Raw genomic sequence first — 9,883 nt, forward strand, 5'->3', positions numbered from 1 at the left:
TAGCGCCTAGTAGGATATCCGTATCTTCTAGTCAAATACCCACTACCTCTATTTATTAACCAGTTAGGCGGATCTAAAATCTAGTAGGAGGCACTACATAGCTAAAGGGACAAAAGATTCTAAGCCCCGAATTAATTCCTAAGACGATTATCTTTCTTTATACCAAAAATTATATTTATAGGTGTTTAAACACAATCTGTTTATAGCTTATAACCAAGGGCTATACTATAAAGTAGGCTAAAATAGCAGTGCGGAGTTATTATGCGATATTATCCAAATATAATAAGAGTAGGGAGTATCAAAATTTCTATATAGAAGACTTACCTACCCATATTCTTATTACGTCGGACGCCCTAGCCTATAGTGCGGATATTCTAAATATTGTCCGTTCTATTATATACGGTTATTATCCCAATAAAAGCCTAAATATAATACTACAGCGATTTAGATAGGCCGCCTAACACAATAGTGTTACCAGATATGCAATTATCCTTATTAAAGACTGGTGTAAGGGCGCTCTTACAAATATTACACTGCTAAAGCAAAAGTCTTAAAAACCTACAGCCCCTCTGTCTACCCGACTCGGCCGTGACTTTATTACTACTAGGATGGCAATATAGGAGGATAGGGCAGCGGATTTCGCCAGCAATCTGGCTTTATTCATTATAATTAATAGTAATATTATCTTGCAGGTATCTGCTTGGGAGGAGGAGGATTAAATACTTAATAAGAATATAATATTATTAGCCCTGCCAATTAAGTATATAGAAAAATAAAAGAGGGTGAAGACTAATATAGAGAAATAGGCGGTACTTCCAAATATATTATATAAGCTCACAAATAAAGCTACTAGATATTTACGCAATATTCTGCTTAAGCCGTATAAGGAGACAAGTCCGTTATCTAGAGGTCTACGCTATTGCTCTAATTGCGATAATTTATTATAGGCTTATAAGGAGTATAATATTATCATACTATATACTAGGAATATTATAAAGAGTAAGTACTTAAAGGATCTATTTATAAGTGTTAAGAAGTGGATTAAAGAATGGCTTGATACAACATACTAGGATATAGTTTAAAGTCCAATTTCCAGTTATATTATATCCGACGATTAAATCCGTATGCTCTATATCCAACCTCCGCTAACTTATAAGGGCCTTAAGCGGATATTGCCCGAATGGGATTACAGCTTCCTAGGAGATGAAGTAAACGCGCTTATCCGCTTTATTTATAAGAAAGGAACGCGATATTTTAGTACTAGCGTCTTATAGGCTGCGTCACAATCTAGTAGACATATTGCCGTATCTAAAAGCTCATTATAGACGCCTTTACTATTAGTAGGTTAATAGGGACCTATTAGTACATTAACTATAAAGAGTGCTGGCCTTAATTAACCGTTGTAAACTAAAGTATTACCGCCCTTATAGCTATTATTAGCATCTAGCTTATAAATGGATATAACTAAGTCTTAAAGAACTTAGCTTATATTAACCTAAGACTTATAGGTAAACTGGTCCCAGACTATACATACCACTCTATCACAGTCATCTTAATAGCTAGATATTTAATATCCGCATACTCTAAATATACGGCTACCTGCTCAAAAATCGTTTAGTATATATCCACAGAATCCTTAACTTGACCTTTAGCATCCTAATAACTTTCTGCAGCGCCTTTATTATTCCTAACAGCTTCTTAATATAGCTCTACACAATCCTTACAATTCTCTACTACCTTAGTTTATATCTCAGAACAACCTAAGTGTTAGTCTATAGTATAGCCCTTAAGCTTTATAGCAGAGGTTTAATAGTATTATTAGCTTAAATATAGGTGGCGCTAGTTTATAGCATAGTGTTTAATCTCCGCAGCAATCTCCGCGTGCGGTTATTGCGAATTAACATAGCCTTATTAATAATCCTGCTAGCAATAATCCATTATTAGTAGCAATCTACGGTAATCTAGTATTAACGGCGATAGTAAACTATCGCATTACAGCACCCTTTATAGTAACTCAGCAGCAGGATACTAGAAGGGAATTAGCTTATATAGCGGGTATAGACGGATATCTACAGGGTTAATATAGTAGTTTAGTAGCTTATCTATTAACCTAGGCTCATCGCTTATAGCGGCTTTTAAATAGTTTATCCAACCAACCGTATACTAGTACTTAATAACCGCATACTTCGCCTGGTGGCTTATTAGTACAGTTAAAAAGCTTATCCTAACGCGCAGACTTATAGGCTAATATATTAACGACTATAGAGTTAGCTCCCTTTTAGCGGGTAGAATTAACTAAAGGTAAATCTAGTACTTACTGCCACTCTGCTTAAGTAAGAAGTACCACCTTTACTTATATAGCTAGTGCCAATACAACTCTAAGCCAGTCTCTTTAGCTAATCCTCCCCTCTAGTACTACACTAGCTAGTAGTATAACCTTAAAAAAGACGTAGAGACGTCCATTTGCTAATATTAGTGGCAATATAAGTATAAATAGGCCGCGGCCAAAACGCCGGATATTAGAGCTCACAGCGCAGCATTAGGTCTTAGCCCTTAAAGCAATCTAGATATTAAAGCTTACAGCGCAGCATCAAATTCAAATCCTTAGGGCAGCCTAAGTGTTAGAGCTTATAATACACTACTAAGTCTTAACTTTTGGACAAGCCTAAGGTTTAATATTCGCAATATAACATTAGACCTCCGATTACAAAAAATTCCAAAGTTTAATATCTACGGCGTAGCACCAGTTCCCAGATAGTAGGAAATCCAGAAATTTAGAATTCGCAACACAGTATTAGACCTCCGCTTCTAGAAAATCCTAAGGCTTAGGATTTAAGTTGTAATACTGGATCTCCGCTCCTAGGAAACTCTAAGGCTTAGGGTTTATAGGCTAATACTTAATCTCCGCCCTTTAAACTAGGCGCAGTTTAGAATTCGCGTGCTAATGCTCAATCCCCGCCTTCTAAATTGGGTACAGCTTAGAATTTATAGTCTAATATTCGATCTCTGCTCTCTAAACTAAGCGTAGCTTAGAACCTACAGCCTAGTGCTTAATCTCCGCCCTTAGTTTTAGATATGACGCAGCTTTAGCAGGTTAGTATTTAATATTCCTTAGCGTTTCACTTATTTATTAACTTAACTAAGACTTAGGCAGAGCTCTAATTAATATCCGGGTATTAAGTATTAATCTCTATATACGCATTTAAATAGTTTATTAGATTCTTATTTAGAGAGACACTAAGGTTTATACCTAAAGCTCCCGAAACCCGTAGAACCTATATTATATTAGCTATTTAGTTTAAGTGTTATATAAGAGGTAGTTAATATTTACTAAGGTAAGTTACTATAATAGTGATTATTTATTAGTAAGCTAATTCAATAAAATCTACAGCGCGGATATTTACCTTTAATTAACCTCCGCACCTTTTACCTTATAGCATCGCACCGCAAACTTTATTATTGTTGTTTTATCTACTATCTATTAGCATACTACTATCTATAATGCCTTTCTTTATACCTCTAAATACGTCTAACAGCTATTTAGTTAAGGAACTTAATACGCGCGACGTTAATAATAAAATAATTGAGGACACTTTTAAGGACGCTCTTTCTTTTACTAATCCTTTAGAATCTCTGCCTAGAGAGTAAGCTTTCTAATACTAAATTATGCCTATAGCTAATATAATTTCAGGAAATATATACCAAAGCACTCTTTATTAGATCTAGCAGAGTACTATAATAAGGTTATTGCAAAATCCGCTAGAAATCCACTTACCTCTTTACTGCCTGCCTCTTTGCTGCCTACTTCTTTACCACTTACCTCTTTACCGCCTACCTTTAAGCTACTTATTTCTTTGTCGCCTACTACTTTTAAGAAGTTTAATCCTCGTCGTGCTTCTACTTCTCTTAAGAGGTAGACTAATAGAATTATTGCGTAAAATATTTAGTATAAGATAGCCTTTAAATCATATATATTAACTATACTCTTTTAGTATTTTATCTACTAATTTACCTCTTATAGTAACCCAACAGAAATGTTAGAGATTTTAGATAATAATAAAGAGAATAACCTTAATGACGCCAACTCTCCTAAAAGCCCTCCTCCATCCTCTTATAATCTCCGCAGCTCTTATAAGCTCCGCAGTACGCAAACAGCCTAAGCTATAACGTCGGATATTAACACAAACAAGCGCCTTCCTATTTAAGTGCCGTTAGTAAATAAATGGTATACCCTAAAAGCTAGTGCTTGGGAGAATATAAAGGAAGCTCGCTAGCGGATATATACCTACGTCTAGAATATTAAGGGTAGCTCTAGTATACTGCGCGATCCGCTATACGCTCTATACGTTAAGTAAGACTATAAATGTCGCGTTTACAAGCAGAACTCTAGGTCGTATTTTAGAGGTATATGCTTAAGATATCGCTTAAGTAGTAGGTTGTGCGAAAAGGTATATGCCAATAGTATACTATTATTCTATCAGCTAACACGCATATAGGATAGTTCGCTAAGACTGGAGCCAGTTATACCTTAGTGCAAAAAATATGCGTAATTAGCTTCTGCTAGTAGTCCAGCTAAAACGCCTACTAAGAAGGTATAATATCCGCATCTTAATAATACGGATATTGCTGATATCCGTATAGCTTTATACCCGCACCATCCCCCCTCCGGAGACCTCCCCTTCCCCTAAGACTCTTACTTATAGTGATATACGCAGCTATAGGGGCACCCGTTCCGCCGCCGCTCCTTTTACTCTTTTACTAATTTCTGGCACGCCTGGTGCTACTTCTAGTACTACTGCCGCTCCTGCTAGCACGGAAAATATTGGGGTATATTCGGCAATTGCTGTTTCCGTACGCGTTAATATAGTTCGTAAGTAGGTAACTAAGATGGCGAAAGATGTTCGGGCTATAGATCGCCGGTTAAGTAAGCTTAAAGATTCTCTAAGTGAGATAAAGGATAAGCTTGCGTTTATAAGGTATGGTATTATAGCACTTATACGCAACGCCGGGTTACTTAATATAGAATTTAAGTAGATGCTGGTTAGCTATTGCTGCGGGTTGACTATTATTATAGGTTTAGAGTAATAAAATAGTAGCTTTTACCTCTCTACTACTACGTATATACTTAGGAATTAAGTCTCTACCTTATATTTAATAGATATAATTAATATTATAATATCCGCATAAGCTAAGATAAAGATATCCGTATAAGCTAAGATGAAGATATCCATATAAGGTAAGATAAAGATATTTATATATCCGCACCATTAATAATTACTAAGGTAAGTCATTATAGTAGCAGTTATTTATTAGTGAGCTAATTTAATAAAATCGGTAGCATAGATATTTACCTTTAATTAACCTCCGCACCTCTTCTTCTACTAACTTTCTACCTCACAGCACCGCACCGCAAACTTTATTATTATTGTTTTATCCACTGTCCCTTAGCGTTCTACTATCTGTAATGCCTTTATTTACACATATAAACAATATTAATGCGAATAATAGCAGCTAGGTAGTTAAGGAACTTAATATGCGCGAAGTAAATAAGGATGCTATTAAGCACGCTATAGCTACTCTTACTAAGCCTTTGGACTTTGTTCCTAAAGAGTAAGCTTTCTAATACTAAATTATGCCTATAGCTAATGTGATTTTAGAAAATATATACCGAAGCGCTCTTTATAGGATTTAGTAGACGATAAAAATATAGATAGAGCGAAATCCGCTAAAAATCCGCGCACCTTTTTGCTGCCTGCCTTTCCGTTACCTATATCTTTGCCGTGGACTACTTTACCATCAGTTTCTTCGCCGTCTATTTCTCTACTGCCGCCACCTAATACTTCTAAAAGGAGGCTTAATAAGGCTCGTTTATCTTCTTTTCTTAAAAAGTAGGCTAAAAAGGCTGCTAATACGAATCTAAAGGCCAAGATAGCCATTAAATTGTATATATTAGTTATACTGTTTTAATATCTTATCTACTAATTTACCTCTTATAGTAACCTAAACATTTATAAGGTTTCTTTAGATAGCGAATCTTTAGACAGCGGCAAAGATGAAGATCTTAATGACGCCGACTTTTACAATCTCCGCAGCCCTCGTAATCTCCGCAGCCTTTATAATCTCCGCAGTACCATAAATATAAACGAGCGCCTTCCTATCCAAGTACTATTAGCGAATAAATGGTACACTCTAAAAGCTGGTGTTTGGGAGAACATAAAGGAAAGCCGCTAGCGGATATTAACACACGTCCAGAATATTAAGGGTAGCTTTAGTAAGCTGCGCAACCCGCTATATACTCTATGCGAGAAGCATGGCCATAAATGTCGCGTTTATAAGAAGGACTCTAGGCCTTATTTTAGGGGTGCGTACTTAAGATGTTATATAGGTAGTAGGTCGTGCGGAAAGGTACGTGCTAATAGTATACTATTATTCTATCAGCTAACACGCGTATAGGAAAGTTTACTAGATTTAGAGCCGGTTACACCTTAGCGCAAAAAACGTACGAAGTCAGCTTCTATTAATAGTCCAGCCGAAACGCCTACTAAGAAGGTATAATATCCGCGTGTTAATAATACAGATATTGCTAATATCCGCATAGCTTCGTTCTTATACTATCCCCGCCCGCGCTACCACGCCTCCCCCCACCAAAACCTCCCCTCCCATTAAAACTCCTACTTATAGTAGTATACGCGGCCGTAGAGGCACCTACTTTGCCGCTACTTCTCTAACTCTTTTACTAATTGCTAGTACGCCGGGTGCTACCGTTGCTGCTGCCGCTTCTGCTAGTATGGAATCTATTAGGGTGTATTTAGTAATCGCTATTTCTGCGCGCGTTAATATAGTTTATAAATGGGTAACTAATATAGCAAAAGATGTTCAAGCTATAGATCGCTAGTTTAGTAAGTTTAAAGATTCTCTAAGTAAGATAAAGGATAAGCTTGCGTTCCTAAGGCGTGGTATTATTGCGCTTATACGTAATGCTGGGCTACCGGATATCGAATATAGGTAGATGTAAGTTAGCTATTGCTGCGGGCTGGCTGTTGTTGCTAGTTTATAATAATAAAATAGTAGCTTATACCTTTTTGCTACTATATATATAGGAATTAAGTCTCTGCCTTATATTTAATAGATATACTTAATTAATATTATAATATCCGTATAAGCTAAGATAATAATATCCGCGTAAGCTAATATAAAGATATCCGCATAAGCTAAGATATAGATATTTATATATCTGCACTACAAAATAGCCTACTACTACGTTATATACTACGTACTAAGAAGATTATACGCTGGCTAGAGTTAATATTAATAAAAAGAACTCGATTAATATATTAAGACAGAAACGTACTAAAAGCCTAAGTATTTAAAAGTCCTCTAGCATATTATCCGTAGCCTTATTAAATCCGTCCTTATAAGGGTCGTATAGTAAACCGCTAATATAAGACATCCGTATATTAAAATCAATAATGCTGCCCTGTAAGAGCCGCTCTAATCTAAGTTAAAGAATAGTAGGTGCCTTAAACTTAACGTCCTATATACGCTAACGCATAATAGAAGTATATTTGTAATTAAAATAATATATTACTGTTACTCTTAGCATTTATTAAGTAACTTATACACTAACTATTATATATATTAGCAGAGGTATAGGTATAATATTAGGACAATAAACTATGTAAATATATTTAGTAGCTTCCCCTAGTACCTTTATATTCTCGTTAGCATCACTAAAGCTGTATATAAGGGGATTAAATAGTAAACCGGCTGTAGTTAATAGAAAGGCGTTAAATGTATTTACGCCGTCCTTTGTAAGTTTCTTATATCCGCGCTATAGAAGCAAAGGAGCCTTAAAATCCGCCGAGCGCCGCGTATATTGCACGATTAAATCCTTCCTAATCTAATCTGCAAGATAGCGGATATCTAGCGCTGGAGACTTAGTTGTATGTTTGCTGTTTATATATTCACTAAATATACGCTTAAAAATATTGTGGAGCGCGCTAGTGTAACTTATTATAAGAACACTCTATTTAAATAGCTCGTCTATACCAAACGTCGAATTCCTATATATCTAGAGCAACTCCTTGAGTTGAAGATTTAGTAGTTTATTAAGGCGATCCGTCTCAAAGAAGCTATCTAGCCGCCCTTAGAGATTGACTAAACTATTAGTAAGGATAGCCCGTTAAAGCACTGGATTATAAGCGCTTATTCTAACTAGTTACTATAGGATTAGCATATTATATGCATAGTTCTTTAATAAGCTTCTAGTAAAGTATAAGTAAAGGCAGGAGATTATACGCTTTAGTAGTCCAATATCTATATGCTTAATGGCGTATTTTAGAAGCTTATAAGTATTAATAACCTATAGGAACTGGATATAATTAAAGAATTCCGTATTATAGTTATTAGCGGCGGAGCTTAATGTACCTGTAGAGGACGACGTTGCTGCTAGCTAACGTGCGTTAGTAGGTGGCTCTAAGCGCTGATTTGCATCGCGGCATATATCTCTTAAAAAAGCTGCTGTACGGATATCCTTAATATGCTCTAGAAATTGCTGCGGAGATAGGTTTCGTATATATCGCTTAGCCTTACTATCTGCCTTAATGTTGTACTTGTTGCGGATATGGAGTAGGAATAACGCAATAATATAAGCGTTAAAGCTTTGGAGGATTAGCTCTTCTATATAATAAAATAGGGCCTTTTCCCTAGAAATATTACGCCGTCCTAGGTGGTTTATATAGGCGTAAAGCGCTAAAAACTGCTGCGCGGCTTCCTTACCCTTATAGAACGTACGCATAATTATATATAGGAAGTTTAATTGCATATACTATAGCCCTAGAATAGGCAACACCTACTTATAGCTATTGTACGCACCTTCCGCCTTAACCCGCTCCTCTTTATATAATTAGATAAGCTTTGCGGTTTTCTAATCTCTATATATTAGGAAAAGCCAGTCATTAAAAGCGGTTTTGTGATTATACTGCAGTTATTCTAGGAAGATATTCTCTATTACGCGATAGTTGCCGTTAATAGAAGCCTCGCTATTTAGAATAGGTCCTAGAGTTATATACTCTGTCCTTCTATAAGGGAGAATATTAACTACTAGTATACGCGGATATTTAATATCCGCGTTAGAGTTGAATATGCTATTAACTATAGTAGAATACGCGTATCGGATGGCGTCTGTAATAAAACTTGTAGATATCCGCTTCTAAAGGTTATTAAACCTATTCCTAGCTGCATTAACAACCTTATCTAGCTTAAGTTAACGGGTGTTGTTTAGCATTAACTACTTAAGGCCCCCTTTAGGCATACAGACTCCGCGTAAAATCTTTCCTATAGTATGCGAATTAAACTTACCAATCTCGCCAATAACCTAATGTTAAGTCTTTTGGTAATAGTTAAAGTTATTATAGATAATGCAGACATTATTATAAATAGATAGAGACTTAATTAGTTTTTTAAGGGTTATTAGCGTTAGAAGGGCTATTAGAATTAATAGGACTTTCCTTAAAACGTTTAGCTAGCCTAAGCTTTTTAGCGTTAAGAGTTTTATAACTGTTAATTAGACTAAGGCTATATAGAAAAGATAGTACACGGCGCTTTATACTAAGCGCCTAAAGATATAGACTAAGTAAACGGGCGAAACCATTTGCGGAGTTTTAGGTAAACCCTAAAAGGAATATAGAGGTAACTATAACTATACGTCCGCCGTGCGGATCCCGACTATGTTCCTCTCTATTTAGTGCGGATATCCCCTTAATAAGCTGGAATAGTAGCGGACCGTGCTGCTGAATAAACTAGGCCGCATTTTTAAGGTTAATATCCTAAAACTCTATATCTGGAGTCCATGTGTTAAAGGGGCCGCGTTATAATTATAGTT

The sequence above is a fragment of the Cenococcum geophilum genome (assembly GCF_001692895.1).
Source record: "Cenococcum geophilum 1.58 unplaced genomic scaffold K441scaffold_1, whole genome shotgun sequence".
Lineage (NCBI taxonomy): Eukaryota > Fungi > Ascomycota > Dothideomycetes > Gloniales > Gloniaceae > Cenococcum > Cenococcum geophilum.